Source organism: Panulirus ornatus, chromosome 47 (assembly GCF_036320965.1).
Source record: "Panulirus ornatus isolate Po-2019 chromosome 47, ASM3632096v1, whole genome shotgun sequence".
NCBI classification, from domain to species: Eukaryota; Metazoa; Arthropoda; class Malacostraca; order Decapoda; family Palinuridae; genus Panulirus; species Panulirus ornatus.
Genome location: NC_092270.1, coordinates 16,093,045 through 16,105,052, shown reverse-complemented (window position 1 = coordinate 16,105,052; position 12,008 = coordinate 16,093,045). Strand labels below are relative to the sequence as shown.

The following is a 12,008-nucleotide window of genomic DNA, read 5'->3' as shown; positions in this document are numbered from 1 at the left end:
AGGGTTTCTAATACAAGGCATACAGCATGAGATATTCCTTCAAACATTGAGGCAACTTTCATTATCAAGAAGACTTTACTTAATTTTTTGTCACTTTAAGCTGCAGTCCATGACAAATAGGACGTGTTTGTTGTGCTTGTTTATCAACGGCCACACCACGTTGAAAGCACCGCTTATCATCCGATCAGCGAAGTTAAGCAGCGTTGGGTCTGGTTACTACTTGGATGGGGGACCGCCTGGGAACACCAGATGCTGTTGGCATTTTCATATATAATTACCCTTCTTTTCGATTTTCATATATTTCTAAAGATAATGACACCTTCATTTTTGTATGTATTATTTGACTGATGAATTTCCTTCCTAGAGTTTAAAGATCTTGCCTATTTCATTCTAATTTCTTATTTTCAAGTTTTCTTCCCTATTTTGCCTTCACATTATATATGATGAGAAGCGGTTTTTTTTAACGTGGTGTGGCCGTTGACAACAATATTGTACAAACATCTCCTATTTATCTTGCAATCAGCTTACAATAACAGAAAAACTATTAAGTAAAGTCTTCTTGACAATGAGAGTTGCCTCAATCAATACATCATATGAAAATGTATGTCATTTATACAACCAAGTTCCATTAAACCATATATCAACACGACAATGAAAGACTGATCTGAGTCCTACAACTCATGAGGTATTCATCACACACTGTGATGCTCAAAAACCAATTACTGCCAATCATATTATAAAAGAACCTACAACCTTTAGGGTGGAAATGAATGAAAACAAACACATCACACTATTGAAAGCCGTTAGTGGAATAATACACTTGAGCTTCAACTTCCAAAAATTATATTAAAAATGGCTTTAACAATGCCACTCTATGTATAAATTGGAACCTGGTGTCTGTAGACCATAAACAGAAACGAAAATGAACGACTTACATTACTAAAATATAGTACTACAGAGGGAAAATGACAGGATATGGAAAACAGTTTTTGGTGAGGACAAAATGAAAAAACAAGAAGTAATACCAATAAGTATGAAAGGGATAGAGCAAGTAAAACAAAATGAAGAAATGCTGACAATTACACACGGGAATCACTTGCAAGAGAGCAGGGTAAAAATGGTAAGCAACTGATACAAAGTAGCGTGCAGAGTGGAAAACGATATTTATCATTTATAAATAAAGCAAAGTATATAGTATCTACCATTTGACCATTTAAAGTAGGAATATAGTATCAAAGGATCTTACATTATCAGAATACTCACTGACTTAACGAATATTCAGTAAACACATTAAGACAAGTGTATGAAGAAATATTCTCTTAATATGGTGAAAATACTGTACTAAACCTGCACATACTATTTCCAAACTATATTGTGGATATTCATAAAATGGCACTTAAGATATCAGTACACAAGGCTAGCTATAAATCACCAAGGGATAAAACTAACCATTAGGAAACTTGATTGATAAAGATATCCATTACCATCAAAATGGTTTCCTACTAAGTAAACAAACTGAAAGTAAATTGGTAGTCCATAACAAAGCCAGTGATGGAACTCTGATGCAAGGAAGGAAAATACTTAGTTTTCCTTGACTTCCCTAAGGCATCTGATACAGTAAACTGCAAAATTCCAATGAAAACAAAATAATCATATCAAAAGAGAAAGATGGATCAAGGAAGTTCTAAGACAGAGCTAATTGAAAACAGATTCAAAATCATCCATATCTGATTAACATGTGTCTTGCATCAAATGGAAAAGTACTTGTGTCATCATTATTGAAAATAACGATATTTGATATCATATATAATGTAAACGTAAAATAGAGAAGAAAACCTTAAACAGGAAATAAAACTGAAATGGGCGAAATTTTTAAACTAAAACAAGAAAATTAAAAAGTCAAATATCATATACAAAAATGAAGTTGTCAATATCTACAAAAATATATGAAAATCGAAAAGAAGGGTAATTATATATCAAAATGCCATCACCATCTGGTGTTCCCAGGCGGTCACCCATCCAAGTACTAATCACACCCAACGCTGCTTAACTTCGCTGATCGCACGAGACGCGGTGTTTTCAACGTGGTGTGGTCGTTGACAACAATATTGCACAAACATCTCCTATTTATCTTGCAATCAGCTTACAGTAACAGAAAAACTATTAAGTAAAGTCTTCTTGACAATGGGAGTTGCCTCATTCAATACACCATATGAAAATGTATGTCATTTATACAACCAAGTTCCAGTAAACCATACATTAACACGACAATGAAAGACTGATCTGAGTCCTACAACTCGTGAGGTATTCATCACACACGGTGTTCAAAAACCAATTACTACCAATCATATTATAAAAGAACCTATAACCTTTAAGGTGGAAATAAATGAAAACAAACATATCACACTATTGGAAACCGTTAGTGGATTAAGGCACTTGAGCTTACATTTCCAAAATATTATATCAAAAATGGTTTTAACAATCTCACTCTATGTATAAATTGGAACCTGGTGTCAGTAGGCCATAAACAGACACGAAAATGAACGACTTACATAAATAAAATACAGTACTATAGAGGGAAAATTACAGGATATGGAAAACAGTTTGATGAATAAAGATTGTCAAAAGAAAATGGGATAAGCAATAAGAAAGAAAAGGACAGGAAAAGTAAAATAAAAAAAATGAAAATAAAGGAAATTACTTGTAAGAAAAAAGCGAATAAATGATAACCACGTTATGCAGAATGAAAAAGGATGTTTATCATTTATCAATAAGACAGAGTATATATCATCTGCGATTTGACCATTTAAAGTAGGAACATAGTATCAGGGGATCTAACATTAGCAGAATACTTACTGACTAAACGAATATTCAGTTAAAACATTAAGACAACTGTATGAATAAATATTCTCTTAATATGGTATAAATGCAGTACTAAAGCTACAAATACTATTTCCAAACTATACTGTGGATATTCATAAAATGACACTTAAGATATCAGTACACAAGGTTGGCTATAGATCAACAAGGGATAAAACTAACCATTAGGGAACTTGACTGATAACAAAGATATCCATTACCATCAAAATGGTTTCCTACTAAGTAAACAAACTAAAATTAAATTGCTAGTCCATAACAAAGTCATTTATGAAACTCTGATGCAAGGAAGGAAAATACTTACTTTTCCTTGACTTCCCTAAGACATCTGATACAGTAAACTGCAAAATTCCAATGAAACCAAAAGAATTATATCAAAAGAGAAAGATGGATCAAGGAAGTTCTAAGACAATAGCTAGTTGAAAATTGATTCAAAATCATCCATAACTAATTAAGATATGTCTAGCATTAAATGGAAAAGTACTTGTGTCATCATTATTGAAAATAACGATATTTGATATATATAATGTAAACGTGAAATAGGGAAGAAAACCTTAAACAGGAAATAAAACTGAAATAGGCAAAAGGTTCAAACTAAAAGAGGAAACTTAATCAGTCAAATAATATATACAAAACTAAGCTTGTCATTATCTACAAAAATATATGCAAATCGAAAAGAAGGGTAATTATATATCAAAATGCCAACAGCATCTGGTGTTCCCAGGCGGTCACCCATCCAAGTACTAACCACACCCAACGCTGCTTAACTTCGCTGATCGGACGAGAAGCGGTGCTTTCAACGTGGTGTGGTCGTTCACAATACTATTGCATAAACATCTCCTATTTATCTTGCAATCAGCTTACAGTAAGAGAAAAACTATTAAGTAAAGTCTTCTTAACAATGAGAGTTGCCTCAATCAATACATGGTATGAAAATGTATGTCATTTATACAACCAAGTTCCAGTAAACCATATATTAACACGACAATGGAAGACTGATCTCAGTCCTACAACTCATATGGTATTCATCACACACGGTGATGTTCAAAAACCAATTACTGCCAATCATATTATAAAAGAACCTACAACGTTTAAGGTGGAAATGAATGAAAAGAAACATATCACACTATTGGAAGCTATTAGTGGATTATGACACTTGAGCTTACACTTCCAAAATATCATATCAAAAATGGTTTTAACAATGTCACTCTATGTATAAATTGGAACCTGGTGTCTGTAGGCCATAAACAGACACGAAAAGAAAGGACTTACATTGCTTAAAATTGTAGTATAATGGCAAAAATACGTGATAAGAAGCACGAGTTTGATGTCTTAAGTTTGTCAAAAGAAGATGGGATAAGGAATAAGAAAGAAAAGGACAGAAAAAGTAGAATAAAGAAATGAGAATGAAGAAAGGGAATTACTTGTAAGAAAAGAAGGAATAAATGAAAACCAAGTTATACAAAAAAGAGTGCACAATGAAAAAGGATGTTTATCACTTATGAATAAGATAGAGTATATATCATCTGCAATTTGACCATTTAAAGTAGGAATATAGTATCAGAGGATCTTACATTAGCAGAATGCTTACTGACTAAATGAATATTCAGGAAAAACATAAAGACAACTGCATAAAAAAATATTCTCTTAATATGGCAAAAATGCTGTGCTAAAGCTAGGAAAATTATTTCCAAACTATACTTTGGATATTCATAAAATGACACTTAAGATATCAGTACACAAGGTTGGCTATAAATCAAGAAGGGATAAAACTAACCATTAGGAAACTTGATTGATAACAAAGACATCCATTACCATCAAAATGGTTTCCTACTAAGTAAACAAACTAAAAGTAAATTGCTAGTCCATAACAAAGTAATTTATGAATCTCTGATACAAGGAAGGAAAGTACTTAGTTTTCCTTGACTTCCCTAAGACATCTGATACAGTAAACTGCACAATTCCAATGAAAACAAAATAATCATACCAAAAGAAATAAATGGATCAAAGAAATTCTAAGGCAGAGATAATCGAAAATAGATTCAAAATCATCCATATCTGATTAAGATGTGTCATGCGTCAAAGATAAAAGTACTTGTGTCATAATTACTCAAAATAACGATATTTTTGATATATAAAATGTAAACGTCAAATAGGGAAGAAAACCTTAAATAGGAAATAAAACTGAAATAGGCAGAATCTTTATACTAAAAGAGGAAAATTAATCAGTCAAATATCATATGCAAAAATGATGTCAATATCTGTAAAAATATATGAAAATCAAAAAGAAGGGTAATTATATATCAAATTGCCAACAGCATCTGGTGTTCCCAAGCGGTCACCCATCCAAGTACTAACCACACCCAACGCTGCTTAATATCGCTGATCAGACGAGAAGCGGTGTTTTCAACCTGGTGAGACAGTTGACAATAATATGACACAAACATCTCCTATTTATCTTGCAATCACCTTACAGTAACAGATAAAGTATCAAGTAAAGTCTTCTTGACAATGAGAGTTGCCTCAATCAATACATCATATGAAAATGTATGTCATTATACAACCAAGTTCCAGTAAACCATATATGAACACGACAATAAAAGACTGATCTGAGTCCTACAACTCATGAGGTATTCATCACACACGGTGATGTTCAAAAACCAATTACTGCCAATCATATTATAAAAGAACCTACAACCTTTAAGGTGGAAATGAATGAAAACAAACATATCACACTATTGGAAGCCATTAGTGGATTAAGGCACTTGAGCTTACACTTCCAAAATATCATATTAAAAATGGTTTTAACAATGTCACTCTATGTATAAATTGGAATCTGGTGTCTATAGGCAATAAACAGAAACGAAATGATATTTACATTACTTAAAAGTGTAGTATAAAGGCGAAAATACAAGACAAGGAAAACGAGTTTCATGACTAAATATTGTCAAAAGAAGATGGGATAAGCAATAAGATAGAAAATGACAGGTAAAAGAAGAATAAAGAAATGACAATAAAGAAAGGGAATTACTTGTAAGAAAAGAGGGAATGAATGATAACCAAGTTATACAAAACAGCGTGCAGAATGAAAAAGGATTTTTATCATTTATTAATAAGACAGAGTATGTATCATCTGCGATTTGACCATTTAAAGTAGGAACATAGTATCAGAGGATCATACATTAACAGAATGCTTACTGACTAAATGAATATCCAATAAAAACATTAAGAAAACTGTAAGAAGAAATATTCTCTTAATATGGTAAAAATGCTGTACTAAAGCTACGAATACTATTTCCAAACTATACTGTGGATATTCATAAAATGACACGTAAGATGTCAGTACACAAGGTTGTCTATAAATCAACAAGGGATAAAACTAACCATTAGGGAACTTGATTGATAACAAAGATATCCATTACCATCAAAATGGTTTCCTACTAACTAAACAAACTAAAAGTAAATTTCTAGTCTACAGCAAAACAATTTATGAAACTCTGATGCAAGGAAGGAAAATACTTAGTTTTTCTTGATTTCACAAAGGCATCTGATACAGTAAACTGCAAAATTCCAATGAAAACAATAATCATATCAAAAGAGATAGATGGATCAAAGAAGTTCTAAGAGAGGGCAAATTGAAAACAGATTCAAAATCATCTATATCTGATTAAGATGTGTCTTGCATCAAAGGGAAAAGTAATTGTGTCATCATTATTCAAGAAAACGATATTTGATATCATATATAATGTAAACGTAAAATAGGGAAGAAAAACTTAAACAGTAAATTAAACTGAAATAGGCAAAATCATTAAACTAACAGAGGAAACTTAATCTGTCAAATAATATATACAAAACTGAGCTTGTCATTATCTACAAAAATATATGAAAATCGAAAAGAAGGGTAATCATACATCAAAATGCCAACAGCATCTGGTGTTCCCAGGCGGTCACCCATGCAAGTACTAACCAGAACCAACGCTGCTTAACTTCGCTGATCGGACGAAAAGCGGTGTTTTCAACGTGGTGTGGCCGTTGACAACAATATTGCACAAACATCTATTTATCTTGCAATCAGCTTACAGCAACAGAAAAACTATTAAGTTAAGTCTTCTTGACAATGCGAGTTGCCTTAATCAATACATCATATGAGAATGTGTCATTTATACAAGCAAGTTCCAGTGAACCATATATTAACACGACAATGAAAGACTGATCTGAGTCCTACAACTCATGAGGTATTCATCACACACGGTGATGTTCAAAAACCAATTACTGCCAATCATATTATAAAAGAACCTACAACCTTTCAGGTGGAAATGAATGAAAACAAACATATCACACTATTGAAAGCCGTTACTTGATTATGGCATTTCCAAAGAATATAAAAAAAGTTTTAACAATGTCGCTCTATGTATAAATCTGACCCAGGTCTTTGTAGGCCATTAATATACAAAAAGAAAGGACTTATATTACTTAGAAATGTAGTATGAATACAGTAACACAGGATATGGAAAACGAGTTTGATTAATAAAGATTGTGAAAAGAAGATATAAGCATTAAAAGGTAAAAATAGAGAAAAAAGAATAAAGAAACGCTGAAAATGAAAAAAGAGAATAACTTGTTGGAGAAGAGGGAATAAATCATAAGAAAGTGATACAAATCAGCGTGCAAAACTAAAAAATATATCTATGATTTATTAATATAACAGAATATATATTATCTGATATTTGACAATCTAAAGTATGAAGATACTATCGGTGGCTCTCACATTAATAGAATGCTCACTGACTAAACGAATATTCAGTTAAAACGTTAAGACAACGGTATGAAGAAATATTCTCTTAATATGGTAAAAATGCTGTACTAAAGCTACAAATACTATTTCCAAACTATACTGTGGATATTAATAAAATGACACTTAAGATATCAGTACACAAGGTTGGCTATAAATCAACAAGGAACAAAACTAACAATTAGGGAACTTGATTGATAACAAAGATATCCATTACCATCAAAATGGTTTCCTACTAAGTAAACAAACTAAAAGTAAATTCCTAGTTCATCAAACTCGTTTTCTATATCTTGTATATCCTGTGTTATTGCATTTATACTACATTTATAAGCAACATAGGAGCTTTCTTTTCGTTTCTGTTCCGTTTCGTTTCTGTTTATGACCTACAGACACCAGGTTCCAATTTATACATAGAGTGACATTGTTAAAACCATTTTTGATATAATATTTTGAAAGTGTAAGCTCAAGTGCCTTAATCCACTAACAGCATCCAATAGTGTGATATGTTTGTTTTCATTCATTTCCACCTTAAAGGTTGTAGGTTCTTTTATAATATGATTGGCAGTAATTGGTTTTTGAAAATCACCGTGTGTGATGAATACCTCATGAGTTATAGGACTCAGATCAGTCTTTCATTGTCGTGTTGATATATGGTTTACTGGAACTTGGTTGTATAAATGACATACATTTTCATATGATGTATTGATTGAGACAATTCTCATTATCAAGAAGACTTTACTTAATAGTTTTTCTGTTACTGTCAGCTGATTGCAACATAAATAGATGTTTGTGCAACATTGTTGTCAACGGCCACACTACGTTGAAAACACCGCTTCTCGTCCGATCAGCGAAGTTAAGCAGCGTTGGGTGTGGTTAGTACTTGGATGGGTGACCGCCTGGGAACACCAGATGCTGTTGGTATTTTGATATATAATTACCCTTCTTTTCGATTTTCATATATCTCAACAGATATTGACAACTTCAATTTTGTATATGATATTTGACTGACGAATTTTCCTCTTATAGTTTAAAGATTTTGCCTATTTATGTTTTATTTCCTGTTTAAGGTTTTCTTCTCTATTTTATGTTTACGTTACATATGGTATCTCAAATATCGTTATTTTTAATAATGATGACACAGGTACTTTTCCATTTGATGCAAAACACATCTTATTCAGATATGGATGATTTTGAATCTGTTTTTAATTAACTCTGTCTTAGAACTTCCTTCATCCATCTATCTCTTTCGATATGATTATTTTGTTTTCATTGGAATTCTGCAGTTTACTGTATCAGATGCCTTAGGGAAGTCAAGGAGAACTAAGTATTTTCCTTCCTTGCATCAGAGTTTCAAAAATGACTTTGTTATGGACTTACAATTCACTTTTAGTTTGTTTACTTAGTAGGAAACCATTTTGATGGTAATGGATATCTTTGTTATCAATCAGGTTCCCTAATGGTTAGTTTTATCCCTTGGTGATTTTTAGCCAACCTTGTGTACTGATATCTTAAGTGTCATTTTATGAATATCCACAGTATAGTTTGGAAATAGTATTTGTAGCTTTAGTACAGCATTTTTCTATATTAAGAGAATATTTCTTCATACAGTTGTCGTAATGTTTTTACTGAATATTCGTTTAGTCAGTGAGCATTCTGCTAATGTATGATCCAGTTATGCTATGTTCCTACTTTAAATGGTCAAATCGCAGATGGTATATACTCTGTCTTATTAATAAACGATAAACATCCTTTTTCATTCTGCACGCTGTTTTGTATAATGTGGTTATAATTTATTCCATTATTTCTTACAAATACTTCCCTTTCTTCATTGTCATTTCTTTATTCTACTTTTTCTGTTCTTTTCTTTCTTAAAGCGTGTCCCATCTTCTTTTGACAATCTTTAGTCATCAAACTCGTTTTCCTTATCTTGTATTTTTGCCTTTATACTATAATTTTAAGTAATCTAAGTCCTTTCTTTTAGTTTGTGTTTATAGCCTAGAGACACCAGGTTCCAATTTATACATAGAGTGACATTGTTAAAAACATTTTTGATATAATATTTTGGAAGAGTAAGCTCAAGTGCCTTAATCCACTAACGGCTTCCAATAGTGTGGTATGTATGTTTTCATTCATTTCCACCTTAAAGGTTGTAGGTTCTTTTATAATATGATTGGCAGTAATTGGTTTTTGAAAATCACCGTGTGTGATGAATGCCTCATGAGTTGTAGGACTCAGATCAGTATTTCATTGTCGTGTTAATATATGGTTTCCTGGAACTTGGTTGCATAATGACATACATTTTCATATGAAGTATTGATTGAGGCAACTCTCATTGTCAATAAGACTTTACTTACTAATCTTTCTGTTACTGTAAGTTGATTGCAAGATAAATAGGAGATGTTTGTGTAATATCGTTGTCAACGGCCACACCACGTTGAAAACATCGCTTCTCGTCCGATTAGCGAAGTTAAGCAGCGTTAGGTCTGGTTAGTACTTGGATGGGTGACCGCCTGGGAACACCAGATGCTATTGGCATTTTGATATATAATTACCCTTCTTTTCGATTTTCATATATCATTATAGATATTGATAACTTCAAATTTGTATATCATATTTGACTGATTAATTTTCCTGTTTTAGTTTAAGGATTTTTTCTATTTGATTTTGATCTCCTGTTTAAGGTTTTCTTCCCTAATTTACCTTTACATTATATACATCAAATATCGTTATTTTGAACAATTATAACAAAAGTACACTTCCATTTGATGCAAGACACATCTTAATCAGATACGGATGATTTCGAATCTGTTTTCAATTAGCTCTGTCGCAGAACTTCCTTGATCCATCTATCTCTTTGGATATGATTATTTTGTTTTCATTGGAATTCTACAGTTTACTGTATTAGATGCCTTAGGGAAGCCAACGAAAACAATGTATTTTCCTTCCTTGCATCAGAGTTTCATAAATGGTTTTGTGATGGATTGTCAGTTCATTTCAGTTTGTTCATTTAGTAGGAAACCATTTTGATGGTAATGGATATCTTTGTTGTCAATCAAGTTCCCTAATGGTTAGTTTTATCCCTTGTTGTTTTATAACCAACTTTGTGTACTAATATCTTAAGTGTCATTTTATGAATATCCACAGTATAATTTGGAAATAGTATTTTTAGCTTTAGTACAGCATTTCTACCATATTAAGAGAATATTTCTTCATACAGTTGTCTTAATCTTTTTACTTAATATTCGTTTAATCAGTGAGCATTCTGCTAATGTAAGATCCTCTGATACTATATTCCTACTTTAAATAGTGAAATCGGAGATGATATGTGCTCTGTCTCATTGATAAATGATAAACATCCTTTTTCATTCTGCACTCTGTTTTGTATAATGTGGTTATAATTTATTCCCTTTTTTCTTACAAATATTTCCCTTTCTTCATTGTTATTTCTTTATTCTACTTTTTCTGTCCTTTTCTTTCTTAATTGCTTTTCCCATCTTCTTTTGACAATATTTAGTCATCAAACTCATTTTCCTTGTCTTGTATTTTTGCCTTTATACTACACTTTTAAGTAATGTAAGTCCTTTCTTTTCGTTTCAGTTTATGGCCTACAGACACCAGGTTCCAATCTATACATAGAGTGACATTATTAAAACAATTTTTTATATAATATTTTGGAGCTGTAAGCTCAAGTGCCTAAATCCACTAACGGCTTCTAATAGTATGATGTTTCTTTTCATTCATTTCCACCTTAAAGGTTGTAGGTTCTTTTATAATATGATTGTCAGTAATTGGTTTTTGAACGTCACCGTGTGTGATGAATGCCTCATGAGTTGTAGGACTCAGATCAGTCTTTCATTGTCGTGTTAATATATGGTTTACTGGAACTTGGTTGTATAAATGACACATTTTCATATGATGTATTGATTGAGGCAACTCTCATTGTCAAGAAGACTTTACTTAATAGTTTTTCTGTTACTGTAAGCTGATTGCAAGATAAATAGGAGATGTTTGTGTAATGGAATTGTCAACGGCCACACCACGTTGAAAACACCGCTTCTCGTGTGATCAGCGAAATTAAGCAGCGTTGGGTCTGGTTAGTACTTCGATGGGTGACCGCTTGGGAACACCTGATGCTGTTGGCATTTTGATATATAACTACCCTTCTTTCCGATTTTCATATATTTTGATAGATACTGATAACTTCATTTTTGCATGTGATATTTGACTTATTAATTTTCCTCTTTTCCTTTAAAGATTTTGCCTATTTCAGTTTTATTTTCTGTTTAAGGTTTTCTTCCCTATTTTACGTTTACATTTTATACGATATCAAATATCGTTT

General features: G+C 32.0%; 4 non-coding genes and 4 pseudogenes across 4 annotated transcripts; 4 read left to right on the top strand and 4 right to left on the bottom strand.

The window, feature by feature from the left end:
* The first annotated feature begins 142 nt into the window (after positions 1-142).
* On the top strand, positions 143-261 carry LOC139763786 (5S ribosomal RNA; annotated as a pseudogene).
* A 1,721-nt stretch (positions 262-1,982) lies between these two features.
* Positions 1,983-2,101, bottom strand: LOC139763734 (5S ribosomal RNA; annotated as a pseudogene).
* Positions 2,102-3,576: 1,475 nt separating this feature from the next.
* On the bottom strand, positions 3,577-3,695 carry LOC139763785 (5S ribosomal RNA). The gene has a single exon (XR_011716263.1). It is a non-coding gene; the product is annotated as a 5S ribosomal RNA (ribosomal RNA).
* Positions 3,696-5,186: 1,491 nt separating this feature from the next.
* LOC139763742 (5S ribosomal RNA) lies at positions 5,187-5,305 on the bottom strand (annotated as a pseudogene).
* Positions 5,306-6,795: 1,490 nt separating this feature from the next.
* On the bottom strand, positions 6,796-6,914 carry LOC139763772 (5S ribosomal RNA). The gene has a single exon (XR_011716251.1). It is a non-coding gene; the product is annotated as a 5S ribosomal RNA (ribosomal RNA).
* A 1,557-nt stretch (positions 6,915-8,471) lies between these two features.
* On the top strand, positions 8,472-8,590 carry LOC139763774 (5S ribosomal RNA). The gene has a single exon (XR_011716253.1). It is a non-coding gene; the product is annotated as a 5S ribosomal RNA (ribosomal RNA).
* Positions 8,591-10,085: 1,495 nt separating this feature from the next.
* On the top strand, positions 10,086-10,204 carry LOC139763789 (5S ribosomal RNA; annotated as a pseudogene).
* A 1,488-nt stretch (positions 10,205-11,692) lies between these two features.
* LOC139763775 (5S ribosomal RNA) lies at positions 11,693-11,811 on the top strand. Its single transcript, XR_011716254.1, has one exon. It is a non-coding gene; the product is annotated as a 5S ribosomal RNA (ribosomal RNA).
* The last annotated feature ends 197 nt before the right edge of the window (positions 11,812-12,008 follow it).